This window comes from Capsicum annuum, chromosome 11, assembly GCF_002878395.1.
Source record: "Capsicum annuum cultivar UCD-10X-F1 chromosome 11, UCD10Xv1.1, whole genome shotgun sequence".
NCBI classification, from domain to species: domain Eukaryota; kingdom Viridiplantae; phylum Streptophyta; class Magnoliopsida; order Solanales; family Solanaceae; genus Capsicum; species Capsicum annuum.
This window is the reverse complement of record NC_061121.1, coordinates 100779913-100796817: the sequence shown is the minus strand read 5'-3', so window position 1 is coordinate 100796817 and position 16905 is coordinate 100779913.

Below are 16905 nucleotides of genomic sequence, written 5' to 3'. Positions count from 1 at the left end.
GAGAAATCTCCTGATCCTGTTAGGACTAAAGAGCATAGAGTTTGTATGGGCGTTTCCGCATGGTGGCAATAGAAGCGGCACCCAGCTGATTTCGGCAATCCGACTGAGCTGGGGACGGTTATACTAATCCTGCAAACCTGACTGGGGACAATCTCTGACTCTGTGGCCTTGCTTTCCACCCTCGAAATAAACATTGCTTTGTTCTCTACAAATACCCTGGTGGTTTTTGCCATACTTTTGACAAAAGGGATTGGTTCGGGCACTGCTAACACTGCCCTAGGGTTTAGGGCCTAATGCCCTTTCCCTGTTGCCGCCTCTAAATTTTGGCACAGGTGCACTGGCTATGGATGGAGCTTGGACTAAAGATTTCAGGCAGAACTGAGAACAATTCCCATCCCTGACTTAGGCTAAGCGAAGTTGAAACTACCTATTCTCTCTCTCTTTCTCGCTCTCTCTCCTTCTCTTTATTCTTGCCTTCTCTATATTTTTAGCATGGACCATTAGTTAGGATATGTCCATCTCCTTAATAAGCATTGCAGTCCTACACTTCTTAACTATGCTGCTAGATACCCCTGACGCAAACTTACTTATTCCTGATCTTCTGTCTGCTACGACATGAGAAGCATATCTAGCTAATTTAATAAACTTGAGAGAATACTCTTTCACTATCATATTGCCATGCTTCAGATTTATAAATTCCAGAACCTTTGCTTCCTTCAAATCTAGTGGGAAGAACCTATCTAGAAAAGCAGTGGCAAACTCTTCCCACTCTATGGACCCTGTATGTACAGCCCTTTCTACTTTCCAATATTTAAACCATGAGTGTACCATATCTTAAAACTGATATGCGGTCAACCAAACACTCTCAACAGCGGTCACCCCTTTAGTATCATTAACCTTCTGCACCTGATCAAAAAATTCTTAAGGTTCCTCATCTTCAACAGCGGTCACCTCCAAGATTATGGGCACCTCAAAGTCCACCTCACAATCAAGAATAACAAAATCTATAGGAAATGTGAAACTCGCTACCTTTTCTAGAACATCACACAAAATACCAACCGGTCTCTTTACCGATCTGTCCGTCATCACTAGTCGTATATTTGTGGGTATAGGATCTCCCAAACCCAACTTCTTGTAAACAGCTAGCGGCATCAAATTGATAGAATCAGGGTCCGAATCAGCCCCTAAAGTGTAGGATTTAAGGACCTAACTTCTAATAATTTACAATGAAATTGGATAGAAATGACTGAAAAAATAATGAAAAATAACCGAAGAGTGCTAGACTAACTTACCCTAGCTCCAATGGATGATTCCTTACTCTATCCTCTCACTCAGATCCCAAAATAGTGTAAATATGGAGGAGTAAAAAATGTAAAGTAGAGCGAATAAGGGGTTTAATACTACCCAGGTCCACTAAAACAGTCATCTAGTAACCAAAGCAACTGCCACTAAAGCAGCTCCTGGACCACTAAAGCGGTATAGCACGGGGACGCAAGTACCACTAAAGTAATAGCCTTGGCGCTAAAGAGGTGTCTACTTAAGAGGTCATTGACCGAAAAACTCGACCAAGGCCAAGGCTAAGGCTGCAAAAGCTACTCATGGATGCTAAAATACTTGCCGCTAATGTGGGTTCTTGACCACTAAGGCGGCCAGACCAGAAATCAGGCACCAAATTTTGCTACGTCCAATATGGACATTGATTAGGTGCTCAAGATTTGAACGAAGACTTGTTCACGCAAACAAACTATACTATCATAGCAAATTTTTGACATTCTAGACTCAATAAAATCAAAAAAACATTCATCTGAGATCATTTTAACTATGTGTGGGACCCACACATATAGTTACATTATTCATATAATCCACCCAATAGCTCAACACAAGTTTTGGTTTCTTGGGACATAAAACAAAAGTCCCTTAGCCTAAAATCAATATTCCAAAGGTGATGGTAATGTCAGAATTCCCATCCAAGGTTGTATACTAGGAGTTTTGGTCCAATACTAATTCTTTAACTATAAAAGCTCCAAAATACGAAAACGATCCTAAAATCTAAATGAACTATCAATTAAATGAACCGATAGTTCAACAACTCCCAAATGACCTATAGACACTATTGGAAGGCTCAAGATGCTGGAAATGCATGTAAATTGAGGAAATGACCTATAGGGTCCTTATAATATTCACTACTAAAAAGACAAAATGAAAGTAAATGGATAGAAAAAGCATAAAAGTTCAAAGGGATGAGGTAAGAGGACTGCATACTCCAAGTATGACTTGCCGATAACCTCTACAGAGACCTTTGAATCTAATATCCAGGAGTCTAATGTGAAAATACTCAAAACTAAATAATCCACTTCAGGATGTCTACCGAAATAAGTAAGTAACCATGCTTGGCCCAACCTGAGCACACTACTCATTCTGAGTAGATAATCTAAAATTCTAATGCAACTTACAATCAAGGTAAGAGTAGGGGGAATCAACGTCATGCTAACAGACTATCGTTTGAATATCTTTCAACCACAGTATCTTCAAACTAAATAAGACTGAGCTTGTATAAAAAGTAGGCTTAGCCAGCCTATTGGTTAAACCCCTACTGAGATAAACCTAAAAACAAAGGTTAAAATTAATCTCTAAAATGCCCAACAAAAATTTCAACATCAAGGCTGAACGACTCGATCTCAACTACTTAAATAATACTAGAAATGGGTAGGCATTGATGTAGCCAAAAATTACACCTTCTTGAATTATAATGCGGTCGATGTCAAATATAGTTACCCAACTAGGTTTTGGTTGAACCTACAGAGAATAGGCTAGAAACATTTCTTAAACTAGCTGTAATAGTTGGGCAATGCATAAAAGTAAATAGGGAGATTTGCATTAATTAGTAAAAAGTAATAAGATTTGAATTCTTCTAGTTGTAAGTAATCTAAAACGAACACTCGACTTATGTTCCCATTGGCTTCTAACTCCATAGTTTTTTCATGCTCAATCCAAACATCTTAATGTTATGCATACAGAATATGACAAGATAGATATCACTAATTGTCTTGTAAACTCATTAGTAAATTTCACCATTCACATTATGAGTCTAAAGATGTCGCCTTACTAGCCCCTGCCTTGGATCCCAGTTTAACTCTCAGCTTGAGGGTCTCACGTTATCAAATGAGGGTTGATAGCCTCAAATCGCTTTTGTAATATTTTTTTCCCAATATAGAACTATTTTTGAGGATCATCATGAATATAGGGGATTCCTTAGCTTTTGCAACTATGAAGGAGGCAAATAATACAAAGAAGATCACAATACATGCAACAACAATGATCTAAAGGAATCTCGTACTTTCCCAACTTTGTGAATCAATATGTGTTCCCACAACCTTAGCTAAGGGAATTAGCCTCTCGTAGTTGTAAGAAAAGCCATAGAACTTAGGATTGAAAGCATTAAAATGAACTCATAATAATTGACGAATAAAACCCAAAGTCTCGAATTAAATAATAAACCAAAAACCAAGTACCCTTATAAAGTGTGTAACAATATGTCAAAGTACGTAAACTATTACATAAGGGCCGCAAGGGTATTTTTAGATTCTTGAAATAACAAAGGAAACCTAATTAAAATAAAATTGAAAAACCAAGTCTGCAGTGTTCATGCCTTTGATAACGAGTCGTCTGGACTTACGACGAATGATTGGCTATAATCGTTATGCTATCTTGTACTCAATGATAATAAATCATTGTCAAATGTAATGATCAGTTAGCTGGTAGTCGTTATCACTCTAGTGAACTTTTAAACTTTTAGAACATTGCTTCTGTTCTCAAAATGATTTCTCACAATGAGTCATCCTCTATCATAACGACTCATGGTCTTTATCCATTTCCACTGGGACTTAAACTTGTCAACTTTTAGGACTTTCCCTCCAATGCTCAAAGCGAATTATACTACAAGTCATTGTCACTTATAATGAGTCACAGTCAGTCTTCCACTTTGCTTTTGAAGTCAACTTCCCTTACTAGTAACAAAATAACGTTGGCTATGACTCATTAAGTGACTAAATTACTCGTAGCCCAATCAACACTTTAATTTTTCTTAAGCTTTTTCATTATTTTATGATCCATGCCATTTCTAACATAATTTACCTGAAACACAAACAAAACACACATTTTAACTGACAAAATATCCCAAGTTAATGCATATTTTTACCATTTAAAACATCAAAAGTGCAGTGAACGCAAGGCACATCAACACACTAAACTATGAATGTTTACATATCCTCAGGAAACAAAACCAAACAAAATAAGCATGATGCTTAACCAGGAAGAACCTAAGATACCCGTGGCATTCAATTATCAAATTTGGCTCAATACACATTACCCTCTCCTACTTGTAAATTTTCCAAAACCACTCGTGCGTATTGATTAAGCACAATAATGTGACACAAGGAAATCAATCTATCGCATTACATTAGCAACAAACAATCATACCTAAAAACAAGTTACACTACCTAAAAAAATAAGTGGCTAGTAACATAACCCATGTACCCTGATAATCGAAGAATCTCAAACACTCAAATAGATCAAGCATGTTAATATTCCAACAATAACGAGACACTTACACTCTGAAAGAAGTTCCAACAATGTGCACAAAATACCACAGGCTTGCCCTTATTTTCTTTAACCTAGTTTTCATATAGTTGAGTTAGGATCACTATAGGACATTACGTGGCTTGTAACGTAGGCTTGGGGGCTGGTATGGTACATATAGGAATTTTAGTGACTAAGCCTCCTTGGCACAAAAATTACATTAAGGTTTACTTATGTACCAACTTTTATTTTATTTCTCCATTTTTATTCTTTTATTCCTCATTCAAGTTTGGTGTGGTTTCTATTATTTTTTGTTTTCTCTTTTTTTCAAATTATTTACTTTTTTGCTTTTTCAACTATCTCTTTGCTATACCATACCTAGCCCATCTTATTTCCCCTTCTTCATACCCACTTTAAATCAAGCAGTCCTATGATATCGACCCTCCACATAGGCATTTTACCTGAGTGATAAAACAGGTTTATTGTGATAAAAATGAAAACGTTAAAGCGTAAAACAAGAAAAATAATATTATGAGGCTCAAAATTTGGATCAAGGGATTCTAATTCACATTTTGAAAAGTCATTTTGACTAGAAGTGGACTACATTCAAGAACGGCCTATGATCCTTTCCTAATCAACTATCCTACAACCTAGGCAAGACTAATCAAACAAATTTTGAATTCCATACACAAGGAAAATTACGTAGTATCTTACACATACATGGCATAGGGTTACATCACATACTACTATCTATCCAGTTCACGCAAATGTTAGCTATGATCATCATGTTCCTAATCATAATTCCAGACGAGACTCAAAATAGTCACATATATATCACATCACATAGTTCAAAACAAATTTTTTTGAGGGGTATTATTTTAATTTAAGAAGAATCAAACAAAATATATCAACTACTTTCGGTACTTATTTTTTGTAGTTTAAACAAAGCATATAACATCACAAAACAAAACAAACTATGACACACAATTAATTCCTAGGCATGTCAATTCTAAAACCATATCGCAACGATATAAAAAGTAGCATGAAAACAAAACCTACAGCGTCTATGGTATACCCCACCCCCAACTAAAAAATTATGCATTGTCCTTAGTGTGTGACTATAGAATAAGGTATGGGAATGATGACATGCCTGCGTACACTAGGCGCTATATCACAATTTCTTATCATAGGGGCCTTAGACTAGCTTCTCTCTCATTAGTAATGGTCTTGGTGGTGCTCGAAACACTAAAACTAGTAGTGGCACCAATGGTAGTTTGTGCACTTAATGCTACCTACATGGTGGGAGCAGTGCTCCTACATAAATGAACTGCATCTACTGTTGTATCATCAACATCTCAAGTACTATCAGCTCATATTGATACCTAACGGACACTCATCTAGAGGTCCTGCTCATCCTAAATATTTACTGCCTTAGAAGTATCTATATCATCTTTCTCTTATCTTTTTCTTTTTCTCTTCTTCCTATCTCTCTCACACTCATCAATCCTAGCTATAGTGTCCATCCTCCTTACTCTCCATATAACAGTTACCTTCTTCATAAAAATATCCTCAATAATAAGCATTGAAGGGAAGGGTCTGGTGTGCATATCCTCTATAGTAGCCTAAATTATAGCCATCTTCTCATGTATGCTCGCCAAATCTGTGGATTGAATATTAACTAATTTTTGGTTGATCCACCACTCGAACCCATCAATTTGGGTCTGCATGCCTTTCAACTCAATCTTTATTTCCTTCTTGATGCTAGGTTTCACCTCATCCTCTATATTCTTCACTTTACGATCAACTGTGCCTAATTTTTTAGCACATCTATCAATAATGACTGCTGGACTAAAGCTTAGCCAGCAGGTATTTTCCTAAAAGGGAATGGTATTACCACAAAAGGTAGGGTAAGAGTTTTAAAGGTACATATAGTATCTAAGGCCTGAGGCTTGAACTGGGTAGTCTTAAGAAAGGTATCACCAAATCGATAAACCCTAGAGTATCAATCTCGTTCCCTCTGGACAGGAATGCTTCTTAGAATAAAATAGACCCTACCTTTACTTCCTTGAAAATGTGGTTATCAATATCGAGTATCATCACTAAATCTATAGTCCTCCAAACCCTAAATCAACTCCTGGAATCTCTGGTACTCCTTGATTCAAGATGATCTATAAACTTGGCTACAACTATCTCATAGCCTTCCATGATGCCTGCAACCTGGGTCTCTCCGTCTTGACTCAGTACATTGTTCTCAGTCAAGGGACTCAAGCTAAAACTCACAAGAATCCACTAAGCCTTCGCCAAAAACTTTAAACATCCCTTTGTAATCTAGGAAAAAGATCCAACACTACCAACCACCTTTGCCACCTTTTTCTCTGCTGTAGCAATGATACTGACAATCCATTATAAATGAGTAAGCTTATCCTCTAAACTGATTTTCTTTGTCTTTACTTTCCATACCTCATCTATGCAGTAGTCAATCTCTGTAGTATTGGCTGGTAAATAGAAATCTTGACCATGAAGAAAATAATAGATAGTTTGAGTCGAGATGTACACCCAAACAGCTCTAATCTTCACAGTCCTGAAGGAGTCACCATCTTTTCGCAAAAACCTTGTGGATACAACCTCTTTAGCTTTATCTGATACGCAATATAAAACTCCCATACGAATGTTTCACTATACTGTCTGGGAGTTCTGGTTATCTACTCAGAGGGTTAATACTTAAATCTCACCTCAAAGTATGATATATCAAAAATATCGACAGTACTTAACTTGGGATCTAAATAAAGCCCTTTCTTCAGCTTCTTGATGGAAGGGTTGATCGCACTGTCTTGGTTGTATAAGTCTTGCATCTTGAGGTACCCCTATCGATTAAATATGGGCACCAGGGTAGTCTCTATCTTAATTGGTGCAATAGATGGACGATGAGGGATTTCAATGGGGTTATTACTAGATTTTCTTTCTTCCTCCCTCTCCTAAATTTGATCCTTTAACCCTTTACTTATAGATTATCTATTCTCTAACCCACTATTTTATTCTTCATTCTCATCTTTAGGACCAGACACATCCCATAGCATACTATTATCTTTAGACTGGTACTAAGAGTGGGGTGATGATTGGAGGAGATTGTTCATCCTTGGCCTGGATGGTGGTGGTGTCTTACCCTGGAATATCTTTGGAACCCATAAGAAACTTCTTTCTCAGATTAACCTCCTCCTACAATGGGTATTCCTTCATTGATCTACTCATCTTTTTATCGTCAGTGGGCTTATTTCTTAAATAATGAATGTAGGGTGGGCTTACTTCTTAGATGTTTGCTTCTTGTTAGAGTCATTATAGGGTGCCATTGGTACTTTCAAGAAACACATATTTTATTAAATCCTTGAAAAATGAAATAAAAATAAGAAAAAGTATCAAAAGTGTGGGAGGGACTGGCTACCCTATGACTCCGGGAACAACTCATTACCAATGTTAATAAGTCGTTATAAGACTCGTTGGGAGGGAAGGTACATAAGGATGATTCACTAGACAGGTATTAAGTCCTCCTGCCGAGGCATTTGTGAAACAATAACTCATCACTAATATTTGTTGCCTAACCAGAAACCATTGTTTGGAGAATTACACTTCCTAGTCACCATGAGTCCTCACAACGATTCATATTGTCTTACAACAACTCGTTGGGTGGGTCGTGGTGACAATAGAAACTCAAATTGTTCTTTCACCCATGTTCCTAGTAACTACAGGTCACATAACAAATTATTAGGTGACCCTACGAGTCATTAAGAGTCATGTATCCTCTAATATATGAATGTTAATAGGGTTGAACGCATTCCCATGGTTTTATCATATATAATACACTTTTATTACATCCCCACATCCTATTTTTAGTCACAACACTCAATTTATTGCCAATTTTATTCATACACTTAATAACACTTGGGTTTTCAACTTATGCACAAGGAAATTACGAGGAATCCATGCAATTTTTAACATATTTAGCACCAACTTGCTAGATAAATTAATTGAATCATATAAGTTACTTTATTTCTTTCTTTAGATCCTTGATAAAATGTTTTTGTAGACTTGAACCCTAGTTTTTGAGAGGGAAATTTGGGAGAATGTGACACATTTTTATTTTTAATGATTTGGGGGAAGACTTTTGAGTGTACTTGAGGCATTTAAGGAGTGGTTATTTCGAACGGAGGGAGTCACACCGGTTTTAAAAGGGAAAATGAATCATTTTGATTTAATTTTCCAAATTAAATATCGTATAGTCGAATGGGTTGACCCACTAGGCCTACAATATGAGGCCTAGAAATAAGTTGTCGTAATGACTAGTTGCGGCTTAAAACAAGTCGTAGACTCCCCCTATTATGATTGTAACCTTACCTAGGTCTCTATTCATAACGAATCAGAGTGATGAGTCATTGGCAGTGACAACGACTCATTCTGAGTGTTGTTATGACTGCAGAGACGACTTACTTGAGGGTGGCCTGCGCTCTGGCTTCCTACAACTCTGGTAATAAGTTGTTATGATAAAAAATGACACGTAATGTCCCTTGTGGGGACTTGGCACAAGAAAATTTTCTGGGTTTTTTTCTACAATATCCAGCCCTACACACTGAACACACAAGTTACCCTATAATGTAAATAAGTACAAAACATGGATTGCCTCCCACACAATTCTTTATTTAATATCGCAGCACGGCGTGGCTAATTCAGATACTTAGACTTTACCAACCAGTCAATGTGTTCCATCCCATGCAATGCTTAATTTAACGTCGTGGCACGATGCGATAACCTTGTTTACTCAAACTTCACCAAGGTCCATATCAACACATACTTTCACCTCATTAGGGTTTCCAATATAGGTCTTCATCCGCTACACATTTAGCTTTAATGGGGCTTCACCATCACGCTCCAGCTCAAAAGCACCATGTGGGAATACCAAAACCATGGTGAAAATTCCTACCACCTAGATTTCAAATCACTAGGAAACAAGCGAATTCTTGAATTATACAACAAGACCAAATCACTAGGCTCGAAAACTTTTTTCTTGATTTTCTTGTCATGTTATATCTTTATCCTTTCTTTGTGTAGTGCAGACCACTCATATGCACAGAGCAAGAATTCATCCAACTAATTTACCTTGTTTAACCTCAATATAGCTACATCATGCCACTCTAAATTATGCCTTTTCAATGCCCATAAGGCCTTATTCTCAAGTTTGACAAGCAAGAGACATGACTTGCTGTACATAAGTTGATATGGGGTCACTTATGGGGGTCTAAATAGTTGTTTCGTAGGCCCATAATGCATTGTCCATGACACAACCTAACCTGGGGACTTGTCGAATGAGCATCTCACATCCAATCATGATCGGTGACCATCACCGATACCCAATCCAACCATCAAGCATATACCCTGGGTCATATAATAAGATAGCATGTAATTGCACAAACCCATATTCTAGGATAGGTGTATAACCAATACTGACCCAAATGAGTCCAACCATCCCAAACCCAATCGATAACCATAACTAAACCCAAAACGATAAGCTAAAACCATACAATAACCAAACCAAGCTCCATAACATAACATAAAAGGATAGAATAGTGAGAAATTTAGTCTAGTGGTTTCAACCCAAATACCAATTCCGATACTAAGGCTGACACAAATACTGATCCCAGCCAAACCAACCCATAGTAGTTCCACAAAAGCCTCTAAAAAAAGAAACCAATATACGATTGGGAATGCCCCTAACCATAGCCAAAACCAATATTTATAAAATATTCAAAGTATGTTAAAACATCCACGAACATAAAATGAAACTTTCCAAAATATGCAAGCTCACCACTTCAATCCCACCGAGATGATCTCAAAATTCGATCACTAAGTAGGAGGAGTAGATTGGATATTCCTTCATAGAGTGAGGAAAGAGTTGCCCGATAATGGGTTAGAGGGTGAACTCTAGGAAGTACTTAGGATAAGAATAAATAATGCCACCCAGTAAAACCAAGTAAACAAAACTTATGCTATGAGTAGGATTTACTAACCCATTATTCCATTTTTATTAACCAAGGCTATGAGTAGTAGTAACTTCATACCGACTATAGTTTACAAACAATGTCCTTAGCCCACCTTTGTATGTGAAGGGATTCCCATGTACCCATAGATTATATTATCCAGTTAACTTGGGGGAATCCCTTATGCCCCAGAAGTGTTCCATCATTATGTTTGTTTGGGGGAATCTCATGTACCCCGCAAGGAAGTTTAGTTCACCATAACTATGAAAACCAAACCTTACCATTTAACCATCCCAGGCCATTTAAATTATTTATAGCATGTAAGGCTCCAATACAAAACCATACGATTCAATAGTTCCATTAAAAGTCAAATAATATAGTAAAAGCAATTATCATAGGAATTTTATCAAACATATTGGGGGCATAGTGTTTCCAAATCAATTCCAATTACCAATTTGCCATTTCCATGCAACCAATTGTCCAAACGACTATTAAAGCATGTAAAAACATAACTAAAACATAGGAAAATCATAACTAATCATTTATAACTAAAACCCCAACATGTATTTGAAAACCCCAAAATCATACAATAATCGGGCCATGAAAACATTGTATAAATCATGCCTTAGTTGGAACTGACAATGAGGGAGAGGTATCTTGCTTTATAGAAAGAAGATGTAGAGAAATCACCAATACAAGCCACAAATAGACCTCCTTAGTGAAACCCTAGTCTTCCTTTACCCAAGAGCCTTAGAGAGGATTGTAGAGTGTTTAAGAGAGTTTTCGAAGTTTTTAATGATATAATAATATGGTTAATAACCACCCAAGTGGTTTAGAAGTTGTAGGGCCTTAATAGGTTAAGTGGAGAAATGTCTAGATTGCCCTTACTTAAACTGTATACAAATTCCTTCATAGGGTAGATCTATACCATACTGGTCGTACCCTCTAATACGAGCGGTACCCACCACTCGTAACCTAGGCCTCATTTCTAGACCCAACACTATCAAACATATGATCTACCCAAACTAAGTTGTGCCCAAGAATATGACTAGTACCCCTTAATCGTACCCTTAGAAGAATAGAATCACAAGAAGCTTGAATACTGTCTACTATACGATTCTATGGTATGACTTGTACCTTAGCTTACTGCTCATGGTGAGCCACTCATACTCTAATCCATGTTATTTTACTAAGTCTTAAATCAAATGAAGGAAAAACCCAAACCAAATGACCCGTATCAAACCATGTAACTCGTACCAACCTAAGTTATACCAATTTGAAAAACCAATCCAGCCCACCAACCAACACTTGTGAGCATACAACTAAGGCATAACACTCGTACCCCATCATACGATTGGTACCCACCAGTCGTATTTGTCCAAAACATAAAAATTTGGAAAATTTTCTAAGGTTTCTAAACCCAGGGTGTTTCAATCTCCCCTACTTGAATCATTCATCCACGAATGACAAATAAGGTAGGTACAAGCACAATTACTCCCCTTAGATGCCCATACATTTACCTTTATATAAGATGCAAGGAAATCAAGCAGAGTTATTTTCATTATCAAACACCAATCCGATCTTTAACCAAGTTATAAAATAAAGATATAAGGATCGATTCTAACCCTTAACTAAGTTAGTAAATGTAGATATGATCAAGAGAACTTACCTTTCTCATGAATGTCTGAAGAAGAAAATAAATATAGATATTTAGACTTTATGTCTGCTTTTGCTTCCCATGTAGTCTCTTTCACCTTGTGGTTCCTCCATAAAACCTTAACCAATGCCATATCCTTGGTCGTTAACTGAGGAACCTGCCAATCCAATATCTCAATTAGGACCTCTTATAGGATAGAGAATCTGAGATGCCCAGTCCGTCCAAAGAAACAACCAAAGAAGGATTACCGAGACACTTTCTTAATATAGAGACATGTAATGCTGGATGAATGAAGCTCAAACTAGAAGGCAACCCCAATGCATAAGCCACATTACCAACCCCCTGCAAAACTACATAAGGGCCAATATACTAGGGACTAAGCTTCCCCTTTTTACCAAACCGTATCACTCCCTTCATGGTAGCTACCTTTAGGAACACCTTATCCCCAACCTCAACTACAAGTGTCTATGACTTATATCTACATAGGAATTTTGGCCACTTTGGTAATCTTAAGCCTATCACGAATCACCCTTACCTTTTCCATAGCTTGATAAACTAAATCTGCACCAAACATATCTGCCTCACCAAGCTCAAACCACCTAATAAGAGAGCAACATATCCTATCTTATAATGCCTCAAAAGGGGATTTTCTAATACTAGGATGGCAACTAATATTGTAAGAAAACTCTACCAAAGGCAGATGCTCAACCCAATTGCCTCTATAATCAATCACATATTCCCAAAACATGTCCTCTAATATCTGAGTGGTCCTCTCTACCTGCCCATCGATCTATGGATGAAAAGAAGTATTCAAACTAACCTTAAGACCCAACCCCTTCTAGAAAGACTACCAGAAGTGAGATGAAAACTATGTATCTCCTTAATATCTACACCAATTAACATCCAAACCACTTCCTATACCATTAAACCACCATTATTGGAGTCTAAGATACAAACTGCAAGAATAGCCAAGCAATGAATATCCTTCACAAATTCCCGCTTCTCCTTTTCCACATGATCCAAACTTCCCGTGGATAAACTGCTAAGAATATCAACAACCATGTTAGCTTTACTTGGGTGGTAGTGAAAACTCATATCATAGTCCTTTATAAGCTCTAACCATCTTCTTTGCCTGAGATTCAACTCCTTTTGAGTGACACATGCTTTAGAATTTTATGATTAGAAAGGATGTCCACGTGCATGCCATATAAATAATGTCGCTAGATTTTTAAAGAAAAGACCATCACTTAAAGCTCTAAATTAGGAGTAGGATAATTCCTTTCTGTACCTTTAATTTCCTTAAAGCATAGGCAATTACCTTTCCATGCTGCATCAAAATATAACCAAGTCTCACCTGAGATGCATCATAATTAATCACAAACCCCTCATTACCTTTAGGCAATGTCAAAACCAAAGCCGAAGTTAGCTTATTTGTAAGATTCTCAAAAATCCCCTCACAAATATTCAACTAAGAAAACTTTACCATTTTTTGTGTTAACTTAGTTAATATGGCAGCTGTCATCGAGAAACCTTCCACGAACTGCCTATAATACCTAGCTAAACCTCAAAAGCTCTGAAAGTTGGTTGGAGTTGTGTGTCTAGGACACCTTTTAACCACAAGCACCTTTTGCAGATCCACTACGATCCCCTCACTAGAAATATTATGACCAAGAAAATTCACAGTGTTCAACCACAACCCACAGTCAAAGAACTTGGTATACAACTGTTATTCCTTTAAGGTCTGCAACACCACATGGAGGTGATTAGCATAATCCACCTCACTTTTAGAATACACCAAGATGTCATGAATGAACACAATGACAAAAAGATCAAAATCCTACCTGACAACTCTATTCATCAAATCCATAAATGCCATGGGGCATTAGTCAAATTGAATGATATAGCTTGAAACTCAAAGTGCCCATACCGAGTTTAGAAAACCATATTAGGGATATCCTTCTCCCTAATCTTAAGCTGATGATACCTATACCAAAGATCTATCTAAGAAAATAATCTGGCACCTTGTAACTAATCAAAAAAGTCATTTATTCTTGGAAGAGGATACTTTTTCTTGACCATTACATTATTCAATTGCCTACAGTCAAGGCACATTCAAAGGAAACTATCCTTCTTGCACATGAAAAACACTAGTGCACCCAAGCAGACACACTAGGATAGGTAAATCTCTTATTCGAATGATCCTTAAGTTTCCATTTGAGTTCCCTCAACTGAGCCAGAGCCATCCTATAAGAAGGAATAATTATTGGATAGGTGTCTCAAGAAAATCAATGCCAAACTCAATCTCCCTATCTGAAGGAACACCAAGAAGATCATCCTAAAAGACCTCAGGAAACTCATTCACCACCAAAACTGAATGATATGAAAGACCTACCAAGTTAAATTATGTAACCAAGACGAAATGATCGAGACACTCTTTAGAGATTAACCTCTAAGCTCTAATATAAGAAACAAACCTCCCCTTAGTTACTAAGGAACCACCCTCCTATTCAATAACTAGTTCACTAGGGAACCTAAAGATAATTTTATGGGTTCAACAATCTAAGAACACGTAACAAGAGTGTAATCGATCCATCCGTAAAATAATATCAAAATCTAACATATCAAGTTTAAATAAATCCACAAAAGTCTGTCAACTTCCAATAGATATCATACCCCCTACAGACTCTTTTAGAAATCTCATATTCATCTACCAGTGTAGAAAAAGAAAAAAGATCCAAAATAATCTCAGGATCCAAACCAAAATATGATAACGCTCAATCTACAGCTCTCGTGGGAGTGTAAAGCGGTCGTTAGCAAATATAGAACCCAACCTGGGTTGGGTATCGATCCCACAGAGAATAGCTTGGCCAACAAGCAAGAGAAATTACTAGACTTTTAGTGCAAGTTTCGTAGGAAAGGGGGGATTGTAGTATGTAACCAAAACAAGAATGTAAGAACTGAAAATAGCAAAATAAAGAGAGATTGTCACGTGTGTTGTAAACAATGAGAATTGAGGCGTTGGGGTTATGTCCACCTTCTGAGGTATACGTCTCTATTGGCTATGAGTGTGTAGAGTCTTGACATGTAATTGCTTATAGAGAATTGTAGTCGATGGTAAATCCAAGCGTCTCTCGACCTAAACAAGGACTATTTCACTTTAACTCTCTCGAGCTTAAAGCGTGACTAACGGTACGAATTCTCCAAGAAGTTAGTCCAGGTACGGCACTAGCTTTTTAATAGGAAAGGGTGTCCTACTACCTTGACATTATCTCTTTTCCAGACAAATAACTTTTCTCTCGAACAAGTCAGATGTTAGACTGGCGTTGGTCTATGCGTCTTCTTTTCTAGACAAATAACCTTTCTCTCGAACAGGTTAGATGTTAGAATGGCGTGTTCTTGTGTTTGAACCGCAAAGAATGTAGATTTAAGATGAAGAGAATAATGATATAAGCAATATACTTGTCTTGAACTCACAAACTCATAGCTATAGATAGTAACTCATTCGGCTTCCATAACCCCAACTAAGAGATTTAGTTACCCATGAATGCGAAGGATATCACGCTTTGCATGGTGGATGGCGTGAATAGTAGGTGTTTGGCGTGTGGTTTTAGTGATTCCGTAGCAAGTAACGATTCTCTTGTTGTGGAATTTAAGAGTAGAAGAATGAAGAATTGAGAATGGGCTGTAGGAAGATGTCTTAATTGTAAGGAGATGAATGAATTGTCAGAATGTCTCCCCCCCTTTTTAAAATCTCTAACATGATAGGGTATTTATAATACTCCTATCCTACTCCTACTAAACTAATAAAATAAATAACCAAATCCTAATATACTAATGAAATCCTTGACCCAATTGTACTAGGGTAAGGTTACAAAATTATAATCCAAATAGAATGATGAAACACATAACCTAATTGCACTAGGTTAATGTATTATGGCAAAAATCCAGCTTTGTGTCTGTAAGTCCCAAAGTCTTCAGAAATGCTGTTTTAGCCCGGGACAGATTTTCCATGCAGCAGATTTAGTCCTTTATGCGTCCAGCTCCTTTCCATCTCGTTTGTGAGCTTTCTTTTGCGTCAAGTAAGCCATAAATTGCTGTATTTTGCATCATTTATACCTGAAACTTTCCTAATCACATTTGTTAGCTCATTTACAGGAAAAAGGACTAAAAGTGTACGAAATAGATAATTAGTTCTCGAAACTAGGCTAAAATATGGGCAAAATATATTGATATAGGCGCGTAATTTCGCCTATCATCAAAATACAAAGCCATAAATGGGGTCACATAAGAGATAGTAGACTCTAAATCAAGAAAACAATACACATCACAAGAAAAGAGTTGTAACGTACCATTCATGAAATTATGCGATGCCTCAGATTTTTGCTGAGTAGCAAGAGCATGTAATCTATTCTGACCTACCCTGATACTAGAAAAAAAATATGATGCAAAAGCAACACCCTTGGGTGCCGTAGCAGGAGATGAAGAAACTGAAGACTTACTTGCCCCTGAAGCACCTTTACCAACTAGACAGTTTCTAAGTATATGGTATGGCTAAAAATATTTGAAAAACCCATCCTGTCTCTCATCATAGAAATCCTTATGCGACCTACCAGAGAATCGACAAGAAGGGCATGATGAGGCCGA